General features: G+C 41.2%; 1 pseudogene; it reads left to right on the top strand.

The window, feature by feature from the left end:
- Positions 1–7,319: 7,319 nt before the first annotated feature.
- LOC114034430 lies at positions 7,320–10,390 on the top strand (annotated as a pseudogene).
- The last annotated feature ends 7,565 nt before the right edge of the window (positions 10,391–17,955 follow it).

Below are 17,955 nucleotides of genomic sequence, written 5' to 3'. Positions count from 1 at the left end.
TTGTGAGTGAACCCCAGTAGTTTGTTGGTAACTGTGGAGCAGGTAGTGAGTCTCAGATGAATGGTGCTATGTTGGTTTCATGGTGTCTACTAAGTGCATTGCTCTGCTGATATCACTGATCTGGTATATGCTGCTGGGTATATGATTAGCTGCTAGCTTTGCTTGCTGCTTCCAATTTTTAGAATTATATGGTCATCCACTGACCACTTTGGTTTCATCCTCATCCAATATAGTAAAAACCTCTCCCCAATGTAGGAAAGCTGACAGTCACAACAAAAATCAAGGCGAATACTCTAAATTAAGATTATTTTTTAATTTTGACTCTGTCTGAGGAAGATTAAAGGCCTTGGTCCCAGGTCTCATTCTCTCAACTTCCACGAATACTGGTAGATCCATAGATCTACTTGGTGATCTACTGGTAGATCACTTGAGCTCAGGTAGCTATCGTTCTCCTTAGGGTTTCCCTTCAATATCAACCAGCCAGTCAATATCTCTCCAATATCAATCACTTGCTGACTTCTCCTTAATATCAACTAACCAATTAACAACAGTTCGCTTTTAATCAAGGGATATTTACTGATAAGATATAGCAGGAGCCAAAATATAATATCTAATTTGAGAAGCACACTCTTCTCTACCATCTTGGTCCTTGGGGACAGTGCCTTCAAACTTAAAGGAGATAATACAAAACAAAAACATCACTTCCCTCCCCATCTTCCCACATACACACAATTCACTTGTGTGTGTGGCACAGCCAATGAAGGAGTTGCTCCTTTGCTTAAAGGATACAGTATTGATTCACTGCTGGGCTGGATCAAGCTGGTGGTCATTCTTCACTCCTCACTTTTCAGAGCTGGCTGTTCATCACACTTTGCTGTTATAGCTATGGGCAGACTTTCTTACTGACTTTAATTGCTGGACTTCTGATAGCTCTTATGACTTTTTGAAGCAAACATCACAAGGTCATTAGCTAGTCTGTTCCATTTCTGAATATTCATTCACCTGAGATCTGGAAAGAACAGAATATATAGTAAAGCATCATGTGTTCATAGCCACATGGTGGCTTGGTGGGGAGATAAGAGCTGGTGGAAAGCAGTATGCTTCTGCCATAATCTTTCCCTGGACACTGACAGTAGTTCTTGCTTCACTTACTACCTGGGAAGAGAGAGAGAATTTTCTTATTCTGGTTCAATAGTCAATTTGAAAAGGCTTTTCATTATGACACATCGTTTGGAAACAATCAGAGAGTATCTACACAGTTTTTGAGGTGGGGAGGGAAGGGGCACCCTCTATCACTTCTCAAAGCAGGCTTCCCAATCTTTCCTGTAGATACATAGCAGGTCAATATGATACATGCTGTAGGGACTAGGTCTTGATTGTGTTAGACACTCTCAAGATCCACTCAGGCTTAGCATGCCAATGAATTTAAGATATGGAGGCAAGGTTATTGTTTTCCACCTACCTAGCTCCCATTTCCTGCCTTTATTATGTATATTTGTTAGCAGCAAAGCCCCTTGGCTTTGATCCTGTATTTTGACTCAAGAAAAACCTCCATCTCCACCCCATGAGGAATTTGCTCTTCCAGTAAATTACATGTGGTACATAAGAAAATCTTTTCGCATATATCGTAAACAACATAAATTGACAAATAATACAATACACAGATACCTAATACATGACATTCATAATAGAACCCTAGGCAATTAACATTAGAATATGTGATTATTATAATGCATATTAATGACATATATGAAATCATGGCATTTATGAGTCCAAGGACACAAATCTTAATGTAATACAAAGACATATAACATCTCATGACAGTTATATTTGGTGACCAAGTACAGAGGTCACACACTGAAATATATCCATAATGACATATCTAAAAAATATGTAGCTTTCATATATAGCAAAAACACACCACAGCAATAAAAGTATATTGCAGAGCAAACATATATGCAACACGTAATAGCATGTGCTCCAATTACATATACAAAGCCCATTCAACCTGCACAAATTGGCTTTATTTGGCTGCATGGGTAACTTTTCCCATTTCTTCTAATGCATCCTCTGTAAGCTTGATCACTGGCCTAATCAGCTTGGCACTTCTTCTGTGACCTCCTAGGATTGTGAATGTTTCAGGGTTTCTGGTAATATCCTCAGTCCTCCTAGCCTGTGGTCCCAACCATGAGCTCATGTCCCAAGCTGACTATAGATAGATAGGTATAGATATAGATAAATATATATATATATATATGTACATAAAGATAAATATTTATCTATATATATATATGTATATATACGTATGTAACCATCTATCAATCACTGTTTCCAGACTTTGTGGTTCCTCTTGGCTCCCTAGGTATCTTTGTAACTTGAGAATTAATAAAGAAAAGGAGGGCTTCTAGGTTCAGCCCTGCTCCCCGGTTTGAACAAAGACACCCTGGGGCTGAGAGAGACTTGACTGATGTCTCTAACCCTCTGGTGGTTAGCAAGCACTAACATCCATTTTTTTGTTCATCTAGGTCATTGCTTTTTGAACATTTATCTAAGTCTGAAAGTCTTTTTGCAACTGTTGAGAGGCCTCTTTTTCTAAGAGTCTACTTGACTCCTTTCCTCCTGCGGATGAGGTAACCTAACCCCCTCTCCAATAAACCATAGGTTGTGTATGTATTGTCTTGATACCGTTTCAAACACTCTCCAGCACTGTCTTGTAGACTGGCAAGTTGACTGATCTTTCCATTACATTATATGAGATAGATTTCCATCCAATTTGTTAACAACACACTAAGATTTCTTAGCAGAACTCTATCACCTCGCTTATCAGTGGGCTCCATTCAATATCATACATGTTTTGATAAAGTTATTCTGAGTTGACGCCATAGCCAAGCGATAGGCCTTTTTCAATCAACCTCTCAACCAAGAAATAATCTGGTTATGAATTTCTTTGTCCTCTCTCTTTTCTGAGACTCCTCATTACAAGTCTGTTACCCCAAACATCTGCAGTTAAAGTCTGATGGTATGACTCCTGCTAACATTGTATGCAACCACAAATGTTTTGCCATAGCAAAATTTCAGTGAGACTTTTGCACCAGCTTCAAGGTCCCCAGTATATCTGGCAGTATGTGATTGAAATATTTAGACTGTGGGTCTCTCTGAGGGTGTTCAGGTATGGTTTGAGACTTCCTTATCTTGTCAAAGTTCAAAACCCTTTAGATAATTTGCTTGGTAAGAGTAGATCCTGGCAAGGAGGCCATGTGCATAGAAGTGCTGGGCCCACAATACCTTAGAAACTGTTGAAGCTTTTTTATTCCTGGTGGGATATGTTCATGAATACTGGATGAAATGGTTAGTCACTACTAGAATGTTGCTTATACTTTTCCTATCTCCCTGCAGAGATGAAAACGTTTATACACACAAGCTCCCATAGTTTGTTACAATTGACACTCTCCTAGGATGCCACACAATTTGGTATCACTGTCCTGTGAATGCACACAGCACAGTCCTACACTTCTTAAAAACATTTCCTGCCACTTTGGCTCAGTAAAATCTGATTTTTACTAAATCAAGTGCCCTCTCTATCTATCTAAATCATCATGTAATGATGTCATGTCCTTGAAAAAAATGCCTTGGGCAGCACCAGCTGCTTCCTGGTACCATTGCTGTTTCTCAGTCATATCCGACTCTTTGTGACCCCATGTGGGGTTTTCTCAACAAAGACACTGGAGTGGTTTGCCATTTCCTTTTCCAGCTCATTTTACAGATAAGGAAACTGAGGCAAACAGTGGTAAGTGACTTGCCCAGGGTCACACAGCTACTGTCTGAGTCACTTTATTGCATACTTGCAACTTTTGTAACGTCTAAACAATAAGATGTTTTTGGGGTAGGCCTGACACTAGCCCCCGTTAGTTTGGGTTCAATGTTGGGATGAAATGAGGCACTTGGAGGGAATTGAACATCTAGCAAAAAGAGGTTTACCTAGTCCTGACAAAGCAAGGGTATGCAACAAGGATATGGCACTTAGTTTCCAAAAATATGGCCCCTTCTCTATATAGAAACGCATCTGATCAGCACAGCATGGTGACTTGTATAGTCGTCAGGAACCCATCAAGTTATAAGGGTTCAGACCCCAGGTGGGCAAGACCTTTTATGACCCTAGGTGACCAGAAAGCCACATTGACATAGACAGAGAACACCAGGGAGCTGTATCAGGGAAGGCACACTGAACTGTGCCTCGCTCTCAGGCCAATCAAATTGTGACTTTGTTGTCTTTTCCTCACCTGAGCTTACATGGGGTACACTTTTCATACTCCAAATGTGTTCTCAGCATAAGGTAAAGCCTACATAATAGATCACTATTAGCACATTAAAAAGGTACTTTCACAACTGCTGTCAAGAAGACCAAACTTCTGCACAGCCATAATAGCTATTAAACCCCATGATCGATAACAATGTACTCCCACAGTTCAATGATGCTGATAAACAAAACACTTCAATGATTTCAATCATTTAATAGTTATTTTACAGAAGCTGGTATGATCAGAAGAAAAAAAGGAACAATGGAAAAACCTATTATCCAATCATAGCCCTGTGCATCTCCTTGTCAGATGCCATGTGGCAGGATCTCTGCACGATTTGCACATCCAATATAGAGATCTCCAACGAGCCCCCAAAATGTTTCACTTGGAGCGCCTCCCTGCATTGTGTGAAGCCTTTCAGAAGAGCAACCCTTTGTTTAATGAATTCTGTGAGTTCACAACCAATTCAAAACCATAGCTCCTAAGCCTCTCCTTCTGTTTACTTTTTCTCTAGTCAGGACTTAGCATAGTGACTGGCACATAATAAACACTTAATTAATGCTTATTTTCTGACTCAATTAGTTCAAAGTAAAGATATTTAGCATAATAGCATAGTAAGAAAAGTTGCTATTAAACATTCTACAAACCTTAAGTGAGCTTTCCTACAAATTCACATGTAACCCCAGTTCCAAAGCCCATTGATATGGGACTCTCTCCCAAGACAGAGATCAATGTAGATCAATGCCCATGCCCGAGTGAGGAGTGCTCTTCAAGCTTTGTGTAGATTCGAGCTCTTCTGACTTACAGCTTTGAGAGGGAAGATGGACCAGACCAACTCTACTTCAGGCTGCTGAAGGAAAAGACACTGGAGAGACATAAGAGGAGCTGACAGTGTCTATCATGGCCCTATCCACTTGCTACACTAGAAGCTTTGGGGAATTTCCCCTTGGGTGAGAGCTAGGACTCTCTTGGTTGAATTGAATTACCTCTTTCCCAATGGGAGAGGTCCTTTACTACTTAAATCCAATCCATTGGCATGCTAAGCTGGTAAGAGAGAGGGCTTTCTCTGGTTTTGCTTAGATATAGGGATCTAAAGGGCAGAGCACTGGGCTTGGAATCAGGAAGACTCTATCTTCTTGAGTTCAAATCCGGCCTCAGACACTTACTAGCTGTGTGTCATTGGGCCCCTTTCAGAACAAAGGACGAACACCAACACCAACAACAAGCAATGTTCTCCTATGTATACTTTTTCTGATTTCTGTTTTGCTATGATTTGGATAAATAGATTTCTTTGCTAATTGTGCTAATATGTGCATTCATTGTGGAACTGGTATTTTGTTGACCCCCCCAAAGGGGTCAACCTTTGGATATAGAGCTTTGAGGAGTTGGATTGAACCTGAAACTCATATCCCCTAAACTAATAGTACTTAAGGGAGCAGATAAATATAATTCCAGGCCAGTGTCCTTCTTATTCTGAGGAAAGCAGAGTGGCAGCCTTGAGCCCCAGTGTCCTACCCCCCCTCTTAGCAAGAATAAAAGTCTCCTTTGGAGAAGGGTTGAGGAAGTAGAGGCTAGAGATGTCTATCCTGCCTCTTTTTGAACCACACAATGATGTGGGGAGATATCCCTTGCCACACTCATATCATCAATTGGGAGAATGGGCATACATGGGGATCAGAAATGAGGGACACATAAATAGGACACACGTATCCAGGGCACATGTGTGAAGAGCCAGCTCACATGTTTGGTGCTGCTAGACCGCCTCTATCTTCTGGTAATGTCATCCCACTATTCTCACTGGATCTGCTCCTTGCTGGATAGGACATCTCTGCTAGACACATGATCCTATTGGTTCCTACTTCTCTCCTGATGACTGAGGCAAACAGGAGTAAGTGACTTGCCCAGGGTCACACAGCTAATGTCTGAGGCCACATTTGAACTCAAGAAGATGAGTCTTCCTGATTCCAAGCCCAGTACTCTGCCCTTTAGATCCCTATATCTAAGCAAAACCAAAGAAAGCCCTCTTTCTTACCAGCTTAGCATGCCAATGAATTTGAACCAGAACAAACAGTAAACTGACAAATTTCTTCTGATTCTATGTCTTGGTCCTAGAAAACCCTTTCTGTATTCACATAAAAGAAAGCAGTCTACAGCTGAAATCTTTAACCTAGAGGCCATGAACTTATTTTTGAAAATATTTTGATGACTCTATTTCAATATAGTTTCCTTTGTAATACTGGATATTTTATTTTCTGTGTAACACAATGAGCTTTTACAAAGGAATATTTACTTCTAAACATATGATTACAAATATACAAATTTACCTCCCACTCAACATGTAGAAGGCAAAATCCACCATGCCCCTTGAACCACCTCACTTGCTTGGGGAGGGGAAAGGGATTAGGTCCATAGCTTAGCTCTGTTCCTATAAAGCACAATCCCAGTTCCAAATCAAAATCCCCCTTGGGGCTCGAGTCCCAGGCCCCTGGCTTCTTAGGGCTTCCAAATGGGACAGTGTACATCTACAATCCTGGCTCCATGGTCATCACGGCTCAAACTCCCAGTCCATGAGGATCACCTCTAGCATCTAAAATTGAGAATGAACAGCACAGAACAGAAATAAACACCCCTGGGCACATTTCTCTAAGTTGGGGAAAGCTAAGTAGGGGAGGGAGAGTCCCTCGCCTCTCACCTATGCACCCTGAACAAATCAGCAAGGAGTCGCTGAAAAGATCAAAAATGAAAAGGTGGGAAGAGAGTGACTGGCTGGGTCTCAGCAGTTTTAATTGTGATTGACATAGGAGGCTACCCCAACCCACATAGCAGGGGACACAGTGACCTCAATGCTGAACAAACTGAGCATGCTCAATGGAGCCTGGGGTTACATACACATTTAGAAACATTATTCTGAGAAGGGACCCCTAGGCTTTACCAGATTGCCAAAGGGGTCCTTGACACAAAAAAGGTTAAGAACTTGTACTTCTGGAATGATCAGGTTATTGAGGGGATGAGGAAAATTGGATGCCTCTGGTCAGACTGGGTCATGGTCTTGGTGATGTTGGTGAACTACACAGTTAGGATCTTGCTGGGAGGTTCGTATGTTTCTATTATGTGGATCAGGGTAAATGTGGGCTCCCATAGATTTTTGACTCTGCCTCCATCCCTTAAAGAGCTAAACAGGAAAATATGAACTGGCACCTTTGGTTCAGAGATCTTCCAATGTGGCGTTACACATGGGTACAAGCATTAGCACTTCCTCAGGAATCTCAGACTTGAGGGTTCCCCCAAGGTATGTGGGCCACGGAAGAATGTGCTCATCCCCCAAATGTGACACAATGTTCCAGAGCATCCAGCCTTCTAAGACCCACGTGGCAGTGCTACAACTGGAATGGTCCTGATGAGCCAGAATGTAGATGGGTTGCATGTGGACTCTAGCCTCCACAGTGACCAACTGACTGAGGCCCATGGCAACATGTTTGTGGAACAAACATATGAAACATTTTGTGTTGAATGCGGTGGCAGGCAGCGTTGTGCTTCAAGGCAGTGGACTGGCTATGCATTGTGGTTCTCCACTGAAGGCTTTGGCCTGCAGCTAAGGGACACCATCCTGGATTGGGAAGATGCCTTGCCTGATGAGCACCTCAGTCTTACAGATGAAGCCTGAAGGAGCACAAACCTGTCCATCACCTTGGGCACATGACTGCAGATCTGACCCAGTGGTAGCTTGCCTCTGTTTACCAAATGCAAAGGAGTTGGCTTGGTCATAGGCAACCTGCAGGCCACCAGACTTGACTTTCAGCTTTATTACTACATCGAAGATGTTATGGCCCAACTCTTGAAACATCTGTGTCTGGAGAACCGAGTGGCAGAGGTCCTTCGTGGGGGAATGTGTTCCTCTCCTGCTGCCCCTCCCAGTGCAGGTGAGGGCTGAACTCTGCCCTGCCACCCTTTCTTTTTTTTTTTTAATTTATTTTATTTTCAATTCATGGAACAAAATAAGCTTTCCCATAGCACAGTACAATAAAAAGATGATTGCATATGAAACTGCAAATCTACCATGTTCAACTTACTATTCCCTCCAAATATACAACAAAGTTACCATGTAAATTTCTTATTTCCCTTTTTGTCTTTTCTCCTCTCCTTCCTTACCCCCCCCAAACCACCCCCCATCCTAGAAATGGCTACCATTAGACACAGAAGTATATATATATATATATATAATTATTCTATACATACTTCGATTTATCAATTCTTTCTCTGAATACAGATAGCATCTTCCTTCAAATGCCCTTTATTTTATTTTATGTATTTATAATAGTCAAAACGACCTAGTCACTTAAAACCATTCTTAAGACAATATTGCTGTTATTATGTACAATGTTCTCTTGGTTCTGCTCACTTCATTCATCATTTTGTGCAAGTCCTTCCATGCCTTTTATGATCATTAAGCTCATCATTTCTTATAGCATATTAGTATTCCATCATAACCATACACCCACAACTTGTTCAGCCATTCTCTAATTGATGAGCATCCCTGAAATTTCCAGTTCTTTGCCACCACAAAGAGAGCTGCTATAAACATCCCATCCACATTCAAAGTTATAATTTACTATTTGTGAATTTCCACCCCTCCTTGCAAGACCCACAACCCAGCAAAACAGACCAGGGCAAGAAGGTACCAAACTGGGCCAGCCACCTGCTCTCTCCCCAAGAGAGCAAAGGTGGAGCCTGTAATTGAATTGGTTTTAGACTGCTATGTGAACTCAGGCTAATGTTTCCCCCTCTCTAAGCTTTGGTTTCCCTTCCTGTAGAAGGGATAACACTGTGCCCTCCTCATCCACAGGGGTTGCTCCTGGATTGCAGCGAAGATTGGAACTGGGACCATTCGTACTTCCCCCCAGGATGGGGAGGGGGAAACAGCCTCATTTTATTTGATATTCTTACCCAGTAGGTCACATGTAACGGTCTTTTCTGGAGAGAATCTGTTACCTTGGATCATGGTCATGGGCAAGTGACTGGGTCTCATTTTCCTTATTTGTTAAAGAGAAGGGTTCACTAGGTAATAAAGGATCACTTTTACATAGCAGTTTGAGATTTAGAATTAGGATTTCAGTTTGAGGTAAACAATGCAAGTAATAATTATAATAACAGTTCACGTTTACATATCACTTTGTGATCTACCTCGAAGTAAATCTACATTATCTCTTTCTGGTAACAATGTGGGGAAGTAAAAAGAGTCCTGATTTAGAGTCAGAGGACTTGGGTTGGAATCCCAGCTCTGCCACCTACTTTCTGTGTGATTTAGTCACCTAATTTGTTGTTTTCTCATCTATAAGATGAAATTATGGACATCTAAGTGGCACAGTGAATAGAATGCCAGGCTGGAGTCGGGAACACTCATCCTTCCTGCATTCAAATCTGGCCTCAGGCACTTACTAGCTGCGTGACCCTAAGCAAGTCACTTAATCCTATTTGCCTCAGTTTCCTCATCTGTAAAACAAGCTGGAGAAGGAAATGGCAAACCACTCCAGTGTCGTTTCCAAGAAAACCCCAAATGGGGTCACGACGAGGCAGACACAACTGAAATGATTGAACAACAAGATGAAGTTTGGACAATTTGTTCTGGGAGATCCCTTCCCACTCCCATAATCTATGCTCCTACAATGGGAGTAAGTAAGCCTGGGTGGTTTTTGGTCTTGGTTTTGAAATTTTTAAGATAAATTTTATTTCCTGTGAGAGAGAGAGAGAGAGAGAGAGAGACATGTCCTGCAGAGTTTCTTAAACTTTTTCCACTCATGAACCCTTCAGCACTTCTTAAACTGTGGGTTGCAACCATATGGAGTCACAACCCACAGTTTATGAAGCAAGGAAAAGGGTGAGTATAAAATGTCCAATACCCAAACCCTGCCTCCAAGTGGAATAAGCTCCATCCTAACTTCTCTCAGGAGGTAGTGTTTGATGAGGAATCTGAGATAAAACAGCGATGCTTCATGGTTCTCTATGGAGACTGTGAGGAGGGGAGGAGGCAACGGGCAGAGCCAGATGAAGCCCCTCCTAGCTCCTGCCCTATTCCCCAGCTCCAGTTCCCATGAGTGACGGAGCCAGGAGGCTCCAATAGGTGCTCTAATTGTTTTGTCTGTGGCCCAGGATGAATAATTGAGAGGTCTTTGAGGAGAATTAATTAGTCCATTTATTGACTGCAAGTGCTTTGCTAGAGATGATAACATCTCAGCTGCACTGTGCTAGGGGTCTGGCATTTAATTTAAGCCCAGCATCAGCTCACCACCAGCCGCCGGGAGAGTACTAAGTCCATTGCCCTCCTCATCCACAGGGGGTGCTCCTAGACTGTAGTAAAGATTGGAACTGGGACCATTTGTACTTCCCCCCCGGATGGGGAGGGGAAGAAGCCTCATTTTGTTTGGTATTCTTACCTAGTAGGTCACATGTAACGGTCTTTTCTGGAGAGAATCTCTTACCTTGGGTCATGATCATGGGCAAGTGACTGGGTCTCATTTTCCTAATTTGTAAAAGAGAAGGGCTCACTAGGTAATAAAGGATCACGTTTACATAGCAGTTTAAGATTTAGCATTTAGAGTTAGGATTTCAGCTTGAGGTAAACAGTACAAGTAATAATTATAATAGCAGCAACTCACGTTTACATATTGCTGTGTGATTTGCCTCGAAGTAAATCTACATTATCTCCTTTGATCCCCACAACAACCCTGCCCCACAACAAGCCCCAATTTACAAATGAAGAAACAAGCTCAATGATTTGTGATTTGTGATATCCCCCAGCTTAAATGATTTGCCCACAGTCATACAACTAATAAGAGGTTAGATATGAAAATCAGTCCATTTGGATTCCAAGTCCAACACTCTGTCTACTAGATAAGACTTATTAATCGTTCCTATTTTACGGCTGAGGAAACTGAGAAGTCATGGTGCCAATGGTCCCAAAGTTCCAAAGTCAGTAAGTATCAGACTGAGAGTTTAACCTCAAATAGAAGCCTGATTTGAGATCTAATTTTTCTTTCTATTATACTAGGCTACCTCTGAGTTTCTTCCACTTCTAAAATTCAATAATTTCTTGATTCTCTTCGCTTGTTTGCTTAAGTACTCTTTTGGGTTTGCCTGTTGATCATTTTTCAAGCAGCTGGTTACATAACAAGGAGTAGGCTTGGTACCCTAGTCCCTGTGGATCTAGCAGCGGTTACTCTACTGTCGCTCTAAAGTCAGAACCAGAAAGAATGCTAGGGATCGCTCAGTTCAATTCTTTCATTTTATTTGAGAGAATCAAGCCTCAGAGAAGGGGAAAATTTGTCCTAAGTTACACAGGTGACAGGGACAGCAGATCCCAAATTAGAAGCCAGATACTCTAACTACCCATCCAATGTTTTTTTCCCTATATCATGAAGCAACTATTTTTTGAGCACCAACCATATATGCACCACTGTTGGTGTTGTTCGGTTGTGTCTGACTCTTAGTGACCCATATGGGGTTTTCTTGACAAAGATACTAGAGTAGTTTGTCATTTCCTTCTTCAGCTCATTTTACAGATGAGGAAACTGAGGCAAAAAAGGATTAAGTGATTTGCCTGGGGTCACATAGCTAGTAGAGTGTCTGAGGCCATATTTGAACTCAGGTCTTCCTGACTTCAGGCCTGGGGCTCTATCCATTGTACCCCACCATTGTTTTAGGGGAATATAAAATGAACAGAAGATGTGGTCTGTCTGGGAGATGGTTAGGAAGTTGGGAAGTAAGGATACAAGTATTTATTAAGTGCCTGCTGTATACCAGGCACTGTGCTAAACACTTGACTATATTATTTACCTCAGTTCCCACGTATGTAAAATCTGGATAATAAGGGAACTTATCTGCCCAGGTTGTTGTCAAGATCAAATGGCATAATAATTGTAAAGTGCTTAGCATATTGCCTTAGCACATATTAAATGCTATCCATCTAAATGTTAGTTATTATTATTCTTATCCTAGGAGGGTAGGTGCTATTGTTATCCTTATTTGTTTAGCAAGCTCTTGACACTTTATAAATGTATCACAAAAACTCTGAGAGGTAGCTGCTGTTATTATCTGAATTTTACAATTGAGAAAACTGAGGAAGAGAGAGGTTACCTTGCCTTTGTGACCCTGCCTTGCCTAGGGTCACACAGCTAGCATATGTCTGAGGCTGGATTTGAATTCAGATCTTCCTGACTCCAGGCTCAGCACTCTATCCACTGTGTCACCTAGCTGACTCTACTGTTGGGGACATAAGTCACACATATGAAACAACTGAATAGTAGAGTAAGATATAAGACAGAATTTAGACAACTGGAGATGCTGAACCAGAAGAAAAGACTTGGAGTGGAGTGAAGGGGGTGTGGAGGATTTGATAATCCCTTTTAGTACAGAGGGCAGAACTAGGAACTATGTCTGAAAGTTGGAAATAGACAAATTTCCATTTGGCAGAAGGAAAAACTTCCTAGCAATTAGAATTATGTCAAAGTAGAATGGGTTGTTTAGGAGGCAGTGGGTTCCCCTCCCTGGAGATCTTCAAGCAAAGGCTGGATGGCCACTTGTGTCAGGTACATTGAAGAGGGAATTTTTTTGGAGGGGAGGGGGCAGCTAGGCAATGGGGTTAAGTGACTTGCCATGGGTCACATAGCTAGTGTTATGTGTGCTGGGTCCAGCAGCAAGATATAAATCAGGACAACTGGAGATGGCCCTGGACACAGTGGGAGACCTTGGCCTTTTTAAACTAAGGTATTTTCCAGGTCTCGGTTTGGCAACATCCATTCACTGAGGCTAGGTAAGAAATGAGACAAAGAATGGCCTCTTTTACCTAATTAAAAAAAAATCAATCTAGATTGTTTTGGGGTTTCTGGTCAAAATAGAAATAATTGATATTTATAGTCATTCTGAGCTATCAGGGCCCAAATAATGACCACTCATGGGACTTGGGCTGAAACCTGTTGTTGGCCAATTAACGAACCAGAGTGAATTGGTTTTAAGGTATGGTCCTTAAGAAAGAAATCTAGTCCATAAATCCCAAGACATCTTTCAAGGTTTCAGGGATCAAAAATTACATTCCTTTGGGCAGAGCACCCACAGATAAGGGTATGATACCCTATGTGGATGGAGGGAGAGGGAGGAAAGGAAAGGGAAGGGAAGGGGAAGGGAAAGAGAAGGGATAGGGAAGAGGAAGAAGAAGAGGAAGGAGAAGAGGAACTGTGTTGCCCAACTGGAACTGGCCAATTGGGTCCCCAGTGAGGCAGCCAATACCACTCACAGGTTGTTGTTTGTCCTTCGTTCTTGAAGAAAACCATGGCATCAGTCTGGACATTGAAGTAAATAATCAAAAGCAATTCTCCTTTGGGTAAAGATCAATGGAAGAATGTTACCAACATTTCTCCTTGCATACAGTTGTTTGTGGGATATATCAGTACCTATCAGAGATATTCTCCTGAACCAAACAACCAAGTTGATGCTATTACAAGAATGCCAATAATTGGAGAGCTTTATTGCCAATCTGGACCCAATAAATGAATACCAGTCTATGAAGGGGCAGGGTTCTCTGGTTCAGCAGTTTCTTAGATCCAGCCTCCAGAAACCTGAAAGGGACTGACTGCTTTATGAACATATGCGTGGTTGACCTGATATGAACTGATATTTCTAAGAGTAAAGTAAAATAGAAGAAAAAAAGATGAGAGAAGACAGCTATAAAATCTAAGAAATGAAATCTAAAATTAAATGAACACCTGATACTTCAGAAGCTATAACCTTATGAAGTTCACAGAAAAAATAAAGAGAAAACAAGTAAAGGTATAGCCCATAAATCAGAAAATAAAATTCAGAATAGAATGGTAGGGAGCAAAATAATGAGGACAAAGAAAAGGAGGCTTCTAGGAAAAGGATGAAGTAAAAGAAAATTACTTAGGATCAAAGGGAAGAGAAGTAGGATTTTTATCTAATCTCATAACTGAGTAGGGCAACAAAGGGAGGGAAAGATAACCAAATACATGAAAAGGAATTTAACAATTTAGGCAAATTCCAAGAACTGGAATAGAACAGACAAAAGGGAGAAGGAAAGAGGAGTAGAGACTATGGGAATAAACTAACATCAAAGTAGTGTAAGCAAAACATATCACAGGGACAGAGTACTAATTTTTAAAAGAAAGGCAAACCCCAAAAGGCAATATAATCAAGTAGTCAACAATTATTTATTAAGTGTCCACTATGTTAAAATTGTGGATAATAATAAAATAATCCCCACTCACGGGTTTATATTCTAATCTGGGGAGACAACAAGAAAAAATTGCATGCAAAATAAATATAAAGTTAATAAATACACACACAGTAGTCTGAAATGGAGGAGGAATGGGAAAAGACGTATTACAAAAAATGGCACTTGAAGTGAATGTTAAAGAAAAAGATGTACTCTATGAGAAAATCAAGGTAAGGAGGGACTGCATGCCAGGTAGGAGATGGTCAGTGCAAAGGCATGGAGATGGGAAATGAAGTGTCTTGAGTAAGGAACAATTTAGTTTAATTGCAAACTGCAGGGGGTGAGGGGTGAGGGGTGAGGGTAACATACAATGAAGATGGAAAGTTAGATTAGGTCTGGGTTGCTTTAAAAACTAAACAGAAGAATTTATATTTTATCCTTGTTTTTTTTTTTTTTTGGCTAGACAATGGGGTTAAGTGACTTGCCCAGGGTCACACAGCTATTATATTTTATCCTAACAGCAAAAGGAAGACACTGGAGCTGATTGAATAAGGGAATCATATGATCAGATAAGGAAAATAACTTTGGCAGCAGTGTGCAGGATGGATTGCAGCGGTGAGAGACTTGATACAGGAAGACAAATTAGGAGGCTGTTGCAATGATTTAGGTGAGAGGTGATTCAGGCTGAATTGAGGTAGCTTCAGTGAGTGGAGAAAATAAGTCAGATTCCAGAAATGTTGGAAAGGTAGAAAAGGCAAGATTTAGCAACTCTTTAGTATATATAGGGTGAGGGAGAATGAGGAACTGAGGATAATGCTAAGATCATTAACTTGAGACATTGGAACAATGGGAGTGCCTTCAAAAGAAACAGGGAAGGGGGGCAGGTAGGTGGCGCAGTGGATAGAGCACTGGCCCTAAAGTCAAGAGGGCCTGAGTTCAAATCTGGCCTCAGACCAAACACTTGACACTTACTAGTTGTGTGACCCTGGGCAAGTCATTTCACCCCAATCACCTAAAAAAAGAAAGAAACAGGGAAGTTTAGAAAAGGGGAGGATTTAGGCATGCTGAGTTTAAGATCTCTCCTAGATATCCAGTATGAAAGGTTTAATAGTGAATTGGTGATATGGGAAAGAAGCTCAAGAAAGAGACTAGAGATGGTTCTATAGATCTGGGAGTCATCTATAGAAATGATAATTAAATCCACAGGAGCTGATGAGGTTACAAAGAAAAATGTTATAGAGGAAGGAGAGAAGATGGTCAAGGACAGAACCTCGGTGAACACCCACAGCTAAGATGGGAAGGTGTGAATGAATGATCAGCGTGCAAAGGGAAACGAAGACAGCCAAAACAGGAGAGTAGTGACACAAAAACCCAGAGAGGTAAGAGTACCAAGGAAGAAAGGGTGCTCCATATCGTCGAATGCAATTGATAGGCCAAAAAGGATTAGGACTGAGAAACACACACACACACATACACACACACACACACACACACACACACACACACCTTTTAGATTTGTCAATTAAGAGATCTTTTGTAACTTTTGAGAGCAGTTTCACTATTGACTGATGATGACAGATGCCATATTGCCATGGGTGAGAAATTAATGAGAGAACAGCAAGTGGAGGTAGCTAGCATTTATTATAGTACTTTAAGGTTTGCAAAGCACTTGACAGTTATCTCATCTGATCCTCCCAACAACCCTGTGAAGAGGGTGCCATTATTATCCCCATTTTACAGACAAGGAAACAAAGCATACAAAGGTTAAGTGACTTGCCCATAGTCACACGGCTAGCAAGTGTCTGGGGCAGAATTCAAAGTTATGTCTTCCTGATTCAAAGTCAAGCAACCCATGCATTGCTCCACTAAGCCACATCTAAGAAAGTAAAGACAACTTTTTCAAGGAGTTTGGCTTGTAAAGTGAGGAGAGATATAAAATGATAGCTTGTAAGGGTGGTAGGGTGTAGTAGAATAAAAAAGACTTGAGAATATATAGTCAGTAGGGAAGGAACCAGTTAGGGAGGGATTGAAGATGGGGAGGGAGATGAAGAGTCAAGATTCAATCTATTCGAAAAGACTGGAGGGGAGAGGAATCAAATGTTCATGTAGAGGGGTTGGCCTTGACAAGACAAAGGGCGGTGTCTTTGTCAGGATCTGAGGAAAAGGAAGACAGTGGTAGATGGTATCAACATGAAGAGAATGAGAGAAGAGGAAGCTGAAATGGCTTCCATTTTTTCAGTAAAGTAAGAGGCAAGTGCCTCAGCGGAAAGAGAAGGGGGAGGGGGGGCAAGGTCAGAGAGAAGATAAAGTGTAGGACTTCAGGAGGAAAGATAGGCTGGGCTGGGTCAGCCTCAGTCTATTTCCTCAGTTCTTTAGGTTCAATATTGGAAGAAAACGATACACTCATAAGTCATTCAACAGTTAACGAGCTATGATTTCTTCAGTCATATTAGGGAAAAGGATATCAACAAGGATAGATATTGAGGAACCCTTTAGCTGATTCAGCTGGATTTGAACTCAGGTCTTTCTGTCCAGAACTGCTACTCTACCCTCTGCACTACTTAGCTCCCCCATATGTTCTTCAGGCTAAATACCCTGATTTCCTTCTAAATGTCCTCATGTCACATGTCCTCCAGTCCATTGCTCCACCATTCTGGTCTCTGAACTACCTCTTCTCTATATCTTTCCTAAAATATTAGAAACTGAACCTAGCATTACAGTTTTGCATAATAAAACTCTCGCCTTCTTCATTCTAGACACAATCATAGCATTAATATGTATGGTTACCATTCCAAAGTCTATTAAAACCGAGGGCAGCTAGGTGGCGCAGTGGATAGAGCACAGATCCTGGATTCAGGAGGACCTGAGTTCAAATCCAGCCTCAGACACACACTTACTAACTGTGTGACTCTGGGCAAGTCACTTAACCCCATTGCCTAACAACAACAACAACAAAAAAAAAAAAACCCAGAAAAAAAACAACAGCAAAAAAAAAAAAAACAAAGTCTATTAAAACTCCCAAATAACTGCTAGAAATGTTGAACACCGAACAAAAGAAAGATTCCTGGGGGCCTCTACTAGAGAACATTTTCTACTTTGTCACTAATCCATTAATGGCCTACCCTTTGAATTGGTCTTTGGGTTGAGTCATTCCAAATCCACCAAACAGCACTATTATCAAGTTTGCATCTCTCCATCTAGTCAAAAAGCAGAGCTGTGAAAATTTGTTAAGTGCTTTGCTCAAATCTAAATACACTATGTTTACAGCTCTTCCCTTTTCTACCAATCTAATTATGCAAATTAGAAAAAGATCTGTGATTTCATCCTCTTAGAGGACTCAAGATCTGGGAATTAGCTCCACACATGTAGGTAAATGCTAGGAAGTTGTCTGAGTTGCCCAGGGACACACTGTTGGTAGGAATTGTAATTGGAATA

The sequence above is a fragment of the Vombatus ursinus genome, unplaced genomic scaffold, assembly GCF_900497805.2.
Source record: "Vombatus ursinus unplaced genomic scaffold, bare-nosed wombat genome assembly UNPS02008996.1, whole genome shotgun sequence".
NCBI classification, from domain to species: domain Eukaryota; kingdom Metazoa; phylum Chordata; class Mammalia; order Diprotodontia; family Vombatidae; genus Vombatus; species Vombatus ursinus.
This window is presented reverse-complemented; position numbering and strand designations above follow the sequence as displayed.